This window comes from Camellia sinensis, unplaced genomic scaffold (genome assembly GCF_055761805.1).
Source record: "Camellia sinensis isolate YWXY unplaced genomic scaffold, ASM5576180v1 Unanchor14, whole genome shotgun sequence".
Taxonomy (NCBI): Eukaryota; Viridiplantae; Streptophyta; class Magnoliopsida; order Ericales; family Theaceae; genus Camellia; species Camellia sinensis.
Window position 1 is genome coordinate 4,798,890 of NW_028129020.1, and position 14,463 is coordinate 4,813,352.

General features: G+C 34.1%; 1 long non-coding RNA gene across 2 annotated transcripts; it reads left to right on the plus strand.

Moving 5' to 3' along the window:
* The first annotated feature begins 4,760 nt into the window (after positions 1 to 4,760).
* On the plus strand, positions 4,761 to 8,476 carry LOC114295904 (uncharacterized). Of its 2 annotated transcripts, none has more exons than XR_014358148.1 (8): positions 4,761 to 4,933; positions 5,395 to 5,457; positions 5,552 to 5,956; positions 6,136 to 6,198; positions 6,791 to 6,839; positions 6,944 to 7,090; positions 8,000 to 8,091; positions 8,197 to 8,476. It is a non-coding gene; the product is annotated as an uncharacterized LOC114295904 (long non-coding RNA). The 2 variants fall into 2 exon arrangements; XR_014358149.1 differs by having other exon boundaries at positions 4,766 to 4,933; positions 5,879 to 5,956.
* The last annotated feature ends 5,987 nt before the right edge of the window (positions 8,477 to 14,463 follow it).

Below are 14,463 nucleotides of genomic sequence, written 5' to 3' on the forward strand. Positions count from 1 at the left end.
AAGGTTCTGCACAGCAACCCACTTATATTAGTGCTTGGTTAAGTGCTCTTGACAGGGACCAGTTATTGATGGTTTTAAAAAGATATAAATATTATTTTGCATGGTCTTATAATGAACTGCCAAGATTAGATAGGTTATTAGTGAAACATAGGCTCCCTACAAAGCCTAGCTTCAAGCCATACAAGCAGAAGCCAAGGAGGATGAGTCCTGAAGTGATTTAGAAAGTCAAGGAGGAAATTCTTAGGCTCCTTAAGGCAGGTTTTATTAGAACAGCCAGATATGTTAAATGGCTATCCAATATTGTGCCTGTGGTTAAAAAGAATGGTAAAATGAGGGTATGCATTGATTTTAGAAATCTGAATTTAGCAACTCCAAACGATGAGTACCTCATGCCCATAATAGACTTATTGGTGGATAGTTCAGCAGGGCACAAGATTTTATCTATGATGGATGGGCATTCTTGTTACAAGCAAATCTGCATTGCAGAGGAGAGTGTCCATACGACATCATTCATATGTCCTGGGAACATTGGCACATTCGAATGGGTTAAAATGCCATTTGGCCTAAAGAATACTGGAGCTACATATAAAAGGGCAAAGAATACTATCTTTCATGATCTCATTGGAGGGTATTTAGAGTGTTACATTGATGACATTGTGGTAAAATTCCAGTCCATGGAGGAACACTTGGTTCACTTGGAAGCAGCTTTCGAAAGAATGAGAAAGTTCAAGTTGAAGCTTAATCCTCTCAAATGTGCTTTTGGTATATCAGCTGGAAAAATTCTTGGGCCATGTAGTACACAAGAAGGGAATACAAATTAATCAGAATAAAGCCAAAGCCATCATTGAGGCCAAGCTTCCATCAAGTAAGAAAAAAGTACAAAAGTTCCTTGGTTAGGTTAATTTTCTTTGAAGATTTATTTCTAACACTGTAGGAAAAATTAAAGTATTTTTTTCTTTATTAAAGCCGAAAGATGAGGAGGAGTTTGTGTAGACAGCAGAGTATCAAACTGCTTTCAAAGGAATTAAAGCCTACTTGGCCAAGCTTTTAGTGTTAGGGGTGAGCACGGTTCGAATTGGTCCGGATTAGGAGAAAATCAGGACCAATCCGTTATCTACGGTTCTTGAAAAATTAAAACCAATCCAATCCATTTAAATTGTAGAACCAATCCGAACCAATCCGTTAAAACACGGATTGGATCGGTTTAGGACCACGGATTTAAATAATTAAATAACAAAAAAAATATAAACAACAATATAAATAAATTGACAAAAATATTGGAACAAAAATATAGACAAAAATATATATTGAAACCTGTAAACAATGTAACTAAATATAAGTAAAAAACATCCATTCAAAATCTATACCATCACAATCTAAGTAAAAAAAATATAGACAAAAATATATTGGAACCTGTAAACAAAGCCAATGGGCTACATCCCATCCCAATGGACAACAATATAAGTAAAAAAAAATATAGACAAAAATATCTATACCATCACAATTGAAACTTGTAAACAAAGCAAACAACATCCATTCTAAGCTGGAGCAAACAACATCCATTAAGTTGAATCAAGATCCTGTAAGACTATCTATAATGACAATGGCATCTAAACTGGAACAAACAACATCCATTCTGAATTTTGTTAATACATATATACACTACTACAAAAATAGTTAAAGATCACACTTTAACAAAAAAAAAGATCTCACTTTTATTGGAAGTGTGATAAAAAAAATTAGATTGATATTTTAATCACACTTACTTTGATTGAGTGTGATAATATTTATTTTTTATGTCACTTTTCAATTAAGTGTGATTATATATATATTTTTTTAATCACACTTTCTAATTAAAGTGTGATTATATATACACTGCTACTTTTTAATCACACTTTTTAAACAAGTGTGATTATATATATATTTTTTAATCACACCTTCTAATTAAAGTGTGATTATTTATATATTTTTTAATCACACCTTCTAATTAAAGTGTGATTATATATACACTACTACTTTTTAATCACACTTTTTAAACAAGTGTGATTATATATATATATATTTTAATCACACATTCTAATTAAAGTGTGATTATTTATATATTTTTTAATCACACCTTCTAATTAAAGTGTGATTATATATACACTACTACTTTTTAATCACACTTTTTAAACAAGTGTGATTATATATATATTTTTTAATCACATATTCTAATTAAAGTGTGATTATTTATATATTTTTTAATCACACCTTCTAATTAAAGTGTGATTATATATACACTACTACTTTTTAATCACACTTTTTAAACAAGTGTGATTATATATATATTTTTTAATCACACATTCTAATTAAAGTGTGATTATTTATATATTTTTTAATCACACCTTCTAATTAAAGTGTGATTATATATACACTACTACTTTTTAATCACACTTTTTAAATAGGTGTGATTATATATATATATATATTTTTAACCACACATTCTAATTAAAGTGTGATTATTTATATATTTTTTAATCACACCTTCTAATTAAAGTGTGATTATATATACACTACTACTTTTTAATCACACTTTTTAAATAAGTGTGATTATATATATATTTTTTAATCACACATTTTAATTAAAGTGTGATTATATATACATTACTACTTTTTAATCACACTTTTTAAATAAGTGTAATTATATATATATATATATATATATATATATATATATACATATTTAATCACACTCCCTAAATAGGTGTGATTGTATAAAATATTTCAATTTGATTTTTATAAAAAATATACAATTCCCAAATCCGCGCCTCTATTCTACCCATGAATGATAGAGACGACTCACTACTAGAAAATGAGGCGTTAGACACGGAACTTTTTCACCCATTTTTTCATCTTCCTATCTCTCTGTCTCTGTCTCTCTTCTCTTTCTCTCTCACTCATCACTCTTCTCTGTCTGTCTGTCTCTCTCTCTCTTTCTCTCTGTGTCTCTGTCTCTCTTATTTTTCTCTCTCTCACTCATCACTCTTCTCTATCTGTCTGTCTCTCTGTCTCTCTCTCTTTCTCTCTTTCTCTCTATGTCTCTCGTTCATCTCTCTTCTGCCTATCTCTCTCATCTCTCTTCTCTCTCTGTCTCTCTTATCTTTATCTCTCTCGCTCATCTCTCTCTGTCTCTCTCTCGTTTATCTATTTTCGCTCTTTTTTTTTCTCTCTCTCTCTTTGTCTATATCTTTTTACCCATTTTTTCATCTTCCTCTCTCTCTTCTCTTTCTCTTTCTCACTCATCACTCTTTTCTTTCTGTCTATCTGTCTCTCTCTTTCTCTCTGTGTCTCTCACTCATCTATCTCTTCTCTTATCTCTTTTCTCTCCATATCTCTTCGCTCATCTCTCTTCTCTCTATCTCTCTCATCTTTCATCTCTCTCTGTCTTTCTCGCTCATCTCTCTTCTCTATCTCTCTCTCTGTCTCTCTCGTTCATCTCTTTTCTCTCTATGTCTCTCTCGCTCATCTCTCTTCTCTCTATCTCTCTCTCTGTCTCTTTCGTTCATCTCTTTTCTCTCTCTGTCTCTTTTTCTGTCTCCCACTTGCTATCTCTTTATCTTTTTGTCCCTCTCTCTCTCTCTTTCTCTCTCTCCCTCTCTCTGTGTTCGCGTTGCTTACTCTCTCTCTTCCGTCTTCTCTATTTACTGAGCTCCCTCTTGATTTATCTATCCACTACAAGAAAATGCACTTTTACCGACCACTTTGTCTCTCTCTCGCTCATCACTCTGTCTTTGTCTCTCTCTCTCTCTCTCTCTCTCTCTCTCTCTCTCTCCTCTATCTGTCTCTCTCTCGCTCATCACTATATATTAGCCCAAGGTTCATCTCTAAATATGTTTGTCTGTTACAGGACTTGAATATTTCACCAGATTCAATACTGCAGAATGTAGATGTGTGACAACCCCGCCACGTATAATATTTTATATTTGGTTAATTAAGGAGATTTGAGATTTTAATTAGTCGTTATCCTAATTTAGTTTGGGATTTATGATAATTGTGGAATCTGATTCGTATATGATTCTTTTAAAGATTTATTTTGCAATTAGAAATTAAGAGTCCAAATGGCTTAAGGACGTGAAATTAAGAAGTTGAATCAATTTAATTTTTAATTACGGATCCATTTGGGAGTTTAATTAAATATTCAATTCAGTTTAGTAGAATTGAGATTCGATTAATTAGGTCTGAATTGGAGTTAATTAGGTTAATTAAATTATGAGGATTGAGAATTGTGATTATTACGAATTAAATTTATTTATGGGCTGTCCAATTTGAATATGTAATTTATTGACGGAAATTTGGAGTCTGATTAGAAATTGAAGGCCTAAATGGTTTGAGAAATCAAAATTGATGAGGACAATAAGTTTAATTTAATATTTGGAGCCTTTTGGGAGTTTGATTAAAAAGAAAACTGATTCAGATTAATAAATTTAAATATTATTAATTGGGCTCTAAAGGAAGTCAGATTAGACTAATTAAATTAAGTGGGATTTGGGATTAGTCATGATTGATTTAATTATGTGTTAATCAAGATTTATTAAGACTAAGTGTTGCTTAGTTAAATTAATTTTGATCATACAGTAAATGGTAGAATAATCTAGAATTGGGTGTGTTTGTGGGTGCGTGTGTGTGTTGAGAAAATCTGGATGTGAAAAGAAGGCTGTGTGTGTGTTTGTTCATTGTTTATACGTTGTATTAGATAGAGCCCATTGAATTCATTCTTTGACATTCAGGAAGAGAGCTTGAGCCGTAAAGAGAGAGAGAGAGAGAGAGAGAGAGAGAGAGAGAGAGAAGGAAGGAAGGAACTCAAGGCTTGAGAATTGAAGGAAGAACAAAGGAGAAGAGGGTTTTGTGGGATACCAAGAGTCAAGCAAAAAAATTGTGCAAAAATCATCATAAGGTAAGAAATTTCATCTTTTTTTAGTATAGTTAAAATAATCTAGACATAAATTGATTCAAGATGGATTTTTAGAGGATTAAAAATGAAGATTTGAAGATTAATTATTTAAATTGGGTTTTACATATTTTGAGTTAAAGATGATGAAATTTTTCTATTTTAGATCTATTACGATTTGGGTTTGATTGTTGAGTTTTATACTCTCAATCAGTTTCTATGAGTGTTTTACATGTAGAAAAATGATCAATTTGATGGTTGTTTTGGAGATTAAGATTTGGGTTAATCTAGGGTTTGAATGCGATGTAAAAATTGGGGATTTTGGTGTTAGGAAATTTATATGTAGAAATTGACTTGATCAAATTTTGCGTTTGGTCCCAAATATTCAGGTTGTTATTGAATATTTTTGTTCATAAATTTGGCTTTTTGTATGTGTTGCTGATTGTGTTTATTTTTGTCATGGTCAGAGCTTTCGTACTACACTGAGATGTGTGACACTCTGGGCAAAGCGACGTGGGGTTTATTCAAATGTGAGGATGCTCTTTCATTCTTAATGTTTCTTTGTTCTTGCTGCTGTGTCTCATTTCTGACTACATATGCTGTGTGATTCTCTGTCACAATCAGGTTTCAAGGTTTCTTGGTGGTATCAATTGGGCGTTACTTGTTGCTCGTATATGCCAACGTTACACATGGTGTATCATGTACATTGATGAATAAATTTCATTAAATATTATTATAATTAGTGATGTGTAAAATATGTGGTGCATCTGCCATCACTGGGGTTTCTCTAGCCGACGGAAAAAAAAGCACATCAATTATTGAGATTTATTCCTCGGATGCGCTAACATGATACATATTCATTGTAGTACTTGATTCTGTTCTTATCATGTGTTGGTTGGATCTCATTTTTTTTAATTGTTGAGATTTACTAATATGTTATTGCTTGTTTAGGTCTCCGATAATTTACTTCATGATGCTAGTAGCAATCAAGAAACTTTAATCTTTTGTTCTCAAACCCTCAGAAGCAAGGTAATATGATTCTCCTGCTATTCATTATCTGTGCATTTGTGATTTGTACCAAAGGTTACTGCTATATAATGCTATTCACCTGTGAATATGTCTTTTGATTTGCATTTATTATAGGTTTTGGTATATCAAGGCAGCCTTTCTTTTCACATATCATAGTGCATTTTACTTGTGATGGACAGGTACAACGAGATTTTGAAGAGCTGCCTTCTGAAGCTTTTCGCCCGTTACGGGATTTATTAAATGTAAGAATATTTATAGGTTTTACACTTTTATGAGGTTCTCATTCAGAATTTGGCATGAGTTATCATATGATTTGTTGGTAGTGCCATTTCTATCTATAATTTCATTGTTTACTGGGGGAGCCTTGGGATCTACATGTTTGCTAATTGAAAGGGGCAAATGCTATACCATAGTTAGTGGGAACTGAAAGTTATGCTTTACATAGATTCTTTATAAGCTTAGCTTGTTCTTCCATCCTTTTCTTTCTTGATAAATCTGCAACAGTGTTCTTTCTTATGCACTATAAAAACGTGTGAGGATTGCAGATGGGCAGTTTGTAACTTTGTATTTTGAATCCTAATATCTTGAACAAGATCCTGCAATTTGAAAAAAAATACGCCAACGTTGGTGTACCTAGTGCCCCCTTTCCCTCACTGTTTCTTTCCCTAATTTTCCACTGTTCGTAGTGTAAATAAGTTTTGTCTATATGCTGCTGTTTCTGTTTAGTGCATGTAAACTTGTTTTCTTGCAATTGTGTGCATATGTTGATTCATGTTTGTGATGCAAAAGAGTTTCTTTGACTGATTACCAGCCTTCACATGGTTGTAAATGCAGAGCTTATTGAAAACATTTCACAAAGGCCCCCCCTAAAGTTAGAACCCAGGTATTGTTGTTTTCTCTGTACAACCACTTACACTCTTGTGCGCGCGCACACAACTTGGAATGTAAATACAAAGATATGTCCAGCTAAAATTTGTCACCTTTTAGATTAGCCTTGCTGTGGCTGCATTGGCTGTTCATGTTCCTGCTAAAGATTGGGGTGATGGTGGCATTGTAAATTGGCTTAGAGATGAGATGAATTCTCACCCCGAATGCATACCAAGATTCCTCGAGCTACTAAGAGTTTTGCCTGAGGTATACTCAATTCTGTTCAGAAGAAATATTTAATTTGAAATCAAGCTTTGTCTGTCGATGAGATCATAAAAGGGATGGCGTCATTGGGCCTTAGGTAGATATGTTATTGGGTGCTACTACTTATCTTGGGGATTTGACTGTGGCTTAAAGAACTCATTTTGGAACAAAATAAACTTCAAGTTAGGAAATTGTGTAAATGAGAAGTTTGGCAATGCTGATGCATATGTGCACTTCAAACTGTCTTTGAAACAAATTTAATACCTATGATGTTTCATGTTAAGATGTTTTTTTTGTGTCCCCACATGTCTAATGTGTCCAATTCCTCCAGCTTATCCGACATGTGTTCAGGGCATGTTCATGTCTAACAAGTGTCCGACATCGTGACCGCCATAGCGGTGTCCATGCTTCATAGGCTAAGAAGCACGGCATAAACACTACACAGATGTGTCGACAGGAATATTATCAGACAATGTCGGACATGACACGTGGATGACACACAAAAATATATAGATTTGAATATTTATTATATATTATATATAGTGTAAGCAATTATTATATGTTATGTATATGAATATTTAATTATTTTTTTACAACAAAATGCAATGCAACACTAATTTTCAAAGTCTGAAGGATGAGAATAGGCATAAATTTATATATATATTTTTTTATCATTATATTCCAAATTATTTTATTCTCTCTCTCTCTCTCTCTCTCTCTCTCTCTCTCTCTCTCTATGCATATGTCTGTGTTACTCTTGGGAAACTGAAAGCTTTGTGATTGGGTATTTTTGGCTATTCATGTGGATGTTCTAAATTCTTATGTGATTATGATATCCATTTTGCACAACTTCCCCACCCTAGTTTACATGATAGAACTCTCATAACTGGTTTGAATATCTGTTTGTTTCAGGATCCCTGCTTCTACACTTGCTTCTCACCCATTGGTGCTAACAGCTCTCTCTAGCTTGAATTCTGATATCCTTTCAGAGGCATCCGTGAATGGTACAATGATTGACACAAACTAATTTTTATATATGGTCGCACTATGATAGATTTTTCAACCATTCAAGTTTAATGAAGTTGTGTTAATGGAATTGGATGATTCAGTTATATAATCATCATTTTGGTGAAGATGATTGATGACTTGATGAAGCTGAAGAGAGCTGTGGATGAAGTTATTTTCAGAGAATTTGGAGAGCACACTGAATATTATTATTTTTATGATTTTGTATTGTCATATTGTATTTAAAGGGGTTTTATAAGTTTTTTAAGTTTTTTCATTTTTTAATATATGTAAGCACAGATAATTTTTTTTATTTAATTCCTTTGTATATAGTTTTGAATATTTAATTTCCATTTATGAAATATATGACGTTATTCTATTCAATATGTGGTTATGATTCAAAATATAGTATATAGTGTGTATTACATTATTCAAATGTGCATACAAAAATAATATTGATTATTTTTGAAATATGTAGCACATTTTTTTTATCACAGATTTTATTAGTTATTAATCACACTTAAAAGATGTGATCTAAATGTTATTAATCACACTTAAAAGATGTGATGTAAATATTTTTAATCACACTTAAAAGGTGTGATCTAAATGTTATTAATCACACTTAAAAAGTGTGATTAAAAATGATCCTTTTTAATCACACTTCCAAAGATCACACTTAAAAGGTGTGATCAAAATATTTTTAATCACACTTAAAAGGTGTGATCTAAAGTTTTTAATCACACTTAAAAGGTGTGAACTAAAGTTTTTAATCACACTTAAAAGGTGTGATCTAAATATTTTTAACGACACTTAAAAGGTGTGATCTAAATATTTTTAATCACACTTAAAAGGTGTGATCTAAATGTTTTTAACCACACTTAAAATGTGTGATCTAAATATTATTAATCACACTTAAAAGGTGTGATGAAAGCATTTTTTAATGACACTTAAAAAGTGTGATTAAAAATGACCATTTTTAATCACACTCCTAAAGACCACACTTTAATAAAACTTAAAAGGTGTGATTAAAAAACATACATCACACCAAAAAAGTGTGATCTTTATCTATATTTGTAGTAGTGATACATAAGTCTATTCATTTATCAATTCAAACAATGCCTAGACAGATTGTCTCAGGCTCTACCAAGCTCAATCAGTAAAGTCAAGACTTAGGAGCTTACAATGGATTCACAATCTTCACCAGCTAACACTAACAAAAACCCATTTCCTTCACTTCACAAATAAACAAACTTAGGAATAATGGTTTGAAATAGAATTTTTTGCCCCCATAACTCATTTAAAAAATGAGGGTCCAATCTGTTTTCTGATGTATTGTAAAGTAAAACAAATATGCCTAGTCACGTCACACCTATTGAGAAAAGAAGATTTTTCACAGGAGCAAAATAGAAACAGAAAATAGAAAATAGAAAACAGAAAGAAAAAAAAGGATAAAAATAAAATGTAAACAGAAAACAGAATAAAAATAAAAATAAAAATAGAAAAAATAAAAATAAAATCTCTTACTTAGATTTATCAAATCCATTGTAGATGACATGAACAAAGGAACAATGATCTAAGATGGATGATCTGGGAGAGAGGAGTTCACCGAGAGAGAGAGACAACATCTATAGCTACCGATCTAATCTGAGATGGATGATCTGGGAACAAAGGAACAAAAATAGTGTCACCGAGAGAGAGAGAGAGAGAGAGCTCACTGAGAGAGAAAGACGAGCAGCACACCGATCTGATCTGAGATGGATGAGAGTGTGAGAGAGAACTCAATCTGAGATGAGAAAGAGAAGAGAGAGAGACACCATTGACAGAGTGATGCGATGTGAGCAAGAGACAATGAACTGAATGAGGCGTGAATGAGTGAGGCGTGAATTAGGTTAGATTTTAGTTTTTATATGAGACAAGAAATTATATTGCATCGGAAGGTATATAGTATAAATATAGATTATTTCTAAATGGTCCGGATCGGTTCCAATCCGGAACCATGGGGTTCAATCCGGAACCATGGGGTTCAATTCGGAACTGATTTGTGGCCTACGGATTTAGAAATTTCTAATCCGAAACCGAACCACGGATTCAAAAAATTAATCCAAACCTATCGGATTGGACTGGACCGGATCGGATTACAGATTTTATGAATTCTTTGCTCAGCCCTATCCAGTGTTGATGCCACCAAAGAGTGATAAGCCCTTAAAGTTGTACATTGCTGCAGCAGAAGATTCATTGGAAGTTTTCTTAGCCCAAGACAATGAAGAAGGCAAGGAGCAAGCAATTTATTACCTTAGTAGGTTTTTAAATTCTTGTGAATGAAAATATTCAGTAGTAGAAAAGTTGTGCCTTGCATTATATTTTGCTGCAATGAAATTAATATACTATCTTTTGCTTACAGTTGTCTTGGTAATTGCAACCACAGATTTGGTTAAGTATATGTTATCTAGACATATGTTGAGAGGAAGAATTGATAAATGGATACGAGCCTTATCAGAATTTCATCTAAAATATGTCCCCCAAAAGGCAGTAAAATGACAAGTTTTAGCTAATTTCTTGGCAGATCATTCATGTCAGACAGAAAGCCAAGAGATAATGGATCTTGGTTTGGTTAATATTGAGCCATAGCAAATGTGGTTTGATGGATCTAAAGTCAATGATCTAACTAGAATTGGTGTGGTGATTAAGTCACCACAGGGGGTAGAAACCACACATGATTTCAGAGTTGATGAAATTACTTGTTTCAATAATCAAGCTGAATATGAAGCTTTAATAATGCGACTGAAAATGCTTATTGGATTACAAGCTCATGCAGTAGATATATTTGGGGATTCTCAATTGGTGGTCAACCAAGTCAAAGGAATTTTCAAATGTCAAAGTGCAAGCATGTTGCCATACTATGTTGTTGCATTACATTTGCTTTCTCAGTTTCAGATAGCAAATGTGACTTATATCCCAAGATTCATGAATAACAAAGCCAATGATGTAGCTTAGAAAGCTTCAAATTTCAGGAGAAGGGATGACACTCAAATGAATATAAGTCAAGCAACATATCAAAAATTAATACCACCTTTAAGTAATAGGAATGTGGTGTTAGAAGTCAATCATAATGACTTACAAGATCAAGATTGGAGACATCCAATAATGCAGTACCTAACTGGCTTATCTTCGAAAGCCAGTAGAAAGATCAAATTACAATCTATCCAATACATAGTGTATGGTAATGCTCTTGACAAAAAGGGAGCAGATGGGTTGTTATTGGAATGTCTAGGGCCAAATGAGGCATTGACAGCCATGACTGAAGTTCATGAAGACATCTGTGGTGCTTATCAGCCTGGTATGAAGATGAGATGGCTGCTTCGAAAACATTCCTACTATTGGCCCACCATCCTTAAAAATTGTATAGAATATGCTAGAGGGTGATGGGCATGCCAAAATAATGGCATGATAAGACATGTACTAATAAATGATTTACATGCAGTTATGAAGCCTTGGCCATTTAGAGGTTGGGCTATGGATATGATAGGCAAAATACATCCACCCTCTTCGAAGCATCATTGTTTCATCTTAGTGGTCACAGACTACTTCACTAAGTAGGTCAAAGCTAAACCATATAAGGCTGTAGACCAAACTGAAGTTATTGGGTTTATTAAAGATTTGATTCACAGGTTTGGCATCTAAAAACCATAACAGTAGATAATGGGACTGTGTTTGATGGAAAGATGGTAAAGTCTTTCGCGGAAGAGTTTGAAATTAGCCTTGATAATTCTACCTCTTATTATGCACAAGCAAATGGTCAGGCAGAATCATCTAATAAGTTTTTGAAAAAAGGAATACAGAGAGTTGTGGAAGGCAATCCTAGGGATTGGCATAACTTGTTGTTGGATATATTGTGGGCTTATAGGACTTCTCCAAGGTCAAGTACATGAGTTACTCCTTATGCCTTACTATATGGGCATGATGTAGTGTTACTTGTAGAGGTTAACATTAAGTCCTTTAGGGTGAGATGCCAGGATCAGTTAGCTTCTGAGTAGTGCCATTAGAGCATGTTCTTGGAATTAGAAGATGTGGATGAAGCTAGAATTTTGGCATTAAATAGAATTCTCTTTCAAAAGAAAAAAGCAGCCAAAAATTATAATAAGAAAGTCAAGCACATTAGCTTTGATGAAGGTGATTTGGTATGAAAGACAATGCTCCCAATAGGAATTAAAAGCCATAAATTTGGCAAATGGTCACCTAATTGGGAAGGACCACATCAAGTTCATAGAGTCTTGCCTAGAAGAGCATATCATTTGAAGAATTTGAATGGGTATGTACACCTTAAGAAAATTAATGGTAGGTACTTGAAACTTTATTATCCAACTGTATGAGAAAAACGAGGAGTATGAAAAATGCTAAACAAGAGAAGCATGAAAGCACTCAAATAATAAATAAAGATTTTATTTCATAAGGAGTTAAGTACATGCAGCCATAGATTGCCCCAAAAGTCAGTACAATGTTTTAGTTGTTCTCTTACAATTGATTCTCTACTCTTAATGGATGGGAACAACTGAATGGCTGTAGTCATCTCCTGCCTTCGATCAGCTAGCCTTTGGTTAGTGATTTGCAGCTTTGTAGCAGTTCGATCCAAAGCCAGGTTAATTGCTGATAACTCTTCCTCTAATTGAGCTTTCTTCTCCAAAAGTTGGGCTCGAAATTGAGAGACAAAAGAATGTTGTTCTTTTAATTCAGACATCTCAGCATGTATATGGGAAACAAATTCTTGGTCTGTCAGCAATTTCTTCTCTGTAGCTTTGGCAATATGGCAGATGTTGACATAAAAGTCTATAGTAGCTGCTATCTGAGACAAGTGACTCGAAATAGCCATGTTAGATTGCTCAATGACCTTGCAGCACTAAAGGAAACCATTCTTGATAATAGGTCTTTGCAAGGCTTCAAATGGGATCTTTGAGAACAATGTCAACAATTCCAAATAGATGCTTAAGTCCAATGAAGGTAAAGAAGCCCTACTGATGGTTGAAGAGCTCTCAAAAATTTCCAAAAGAGAATCAGCCAGAACCAATGGCTTAGTTTCATTATTGGCTGCTAGAATGGTAAAAGACATGTCAAAAAGGCTAACCAGTCTAACTTCGAAAATGTCTATCTCTTCCATTGACATTGGTAGTACAGAAAGGGCTCTAGTAGAAGGAAGAGATGGCTGCATAGGGATAGGAGAGGAGGATGAAATGTCCCTAGTAGTTTCCATAGTCCTGGCCACCAGTAGGTCAAGAGAAGAAGGGTTGGAGCTGGATAGTGATGGTGGACAAAGAATTGGTGAGTTACCAGTATCTTCTATGGGAGAATCAGCTATCACTGGAGATGAAGTAATAACTAGGATTTCCTCAGGAGGAGAAGGAGCAACAATGATTGTGGGGAGAGTAAATTGGGCTAAGTTAAAGGTTAGGTGAGGAAGATATGGAGTTCAGCCAAAGGATAAAGATATAGGAATGCTTTGCCTCAACAAAGGTGTGAAAAGTGTGGAAACAGGAAGTGAGAGTATTGCCTGAATGGGCTCTACACTTAAAGGCACTTTAGTGTCGATCTCTCCAGTCTTATATGAAGTTGAAAGACCATTAGAAACACCCTCGAAAAGAAGGAAGAGTAACTGTTGCTGCAGAATAAGAAATATGAAGCAATGTTAAGTTTCAGTATTGAAAACTTGAGAAAGGAAACTAGAGACACAAAAGGAAATTACCAGTTTTAGAAGTTGTAGCAATGGTTGGAGAACTGCGAAGAGTATAATGTTCAGCAGTTTGTTGCCTCTTTGCAATTTCTCTTTGGAGTGCATTAGCAGCAGCAGCTTCATCCCTTAGTACTTGCTGCTGTCTTCTTTTCTCAGCCCTTTGGAAACCAATGATCTCTTTAGAGTGTTCCACTTCCACTGCTTTAGCAGATGCTTCATGAGTAGAGTCCCTAATAAAATCAAAGGGAGAGACCATCATTTTCTTCTTTATTTTTAATGGTGTCTCTTGCTCTTTCTTTGCTTCCTCTTCTTCCACGTGAGCCTCAAGTACCTCATCTTCAAGATCAAGCAAGAGTTTTCTTTTTCTTTGTTGTTGATGTTTGTTCTTGAGGAGATTTAAAGCTTAAACTCTTTGAGGAGTGTCTCCTTACGAGGCACCTACACCAAAGAAGGAATTATAAGTAAAAGCATCATAAAGGAAAAGAAAAGAAGCAGCAGTGCGTACCTTTCTTCAAAGCAGCTCTAGTGACTCTAGGAAGAGGTGAGGCAGCAGAAGCAGACTTTGTGGTAGCAGGGGTAAGAGCTGGGTAGCATGAGCAGTGGAGGAAGTAATAACTCTAGTCCCCTTAGACTTAGCTTAAGGCACATC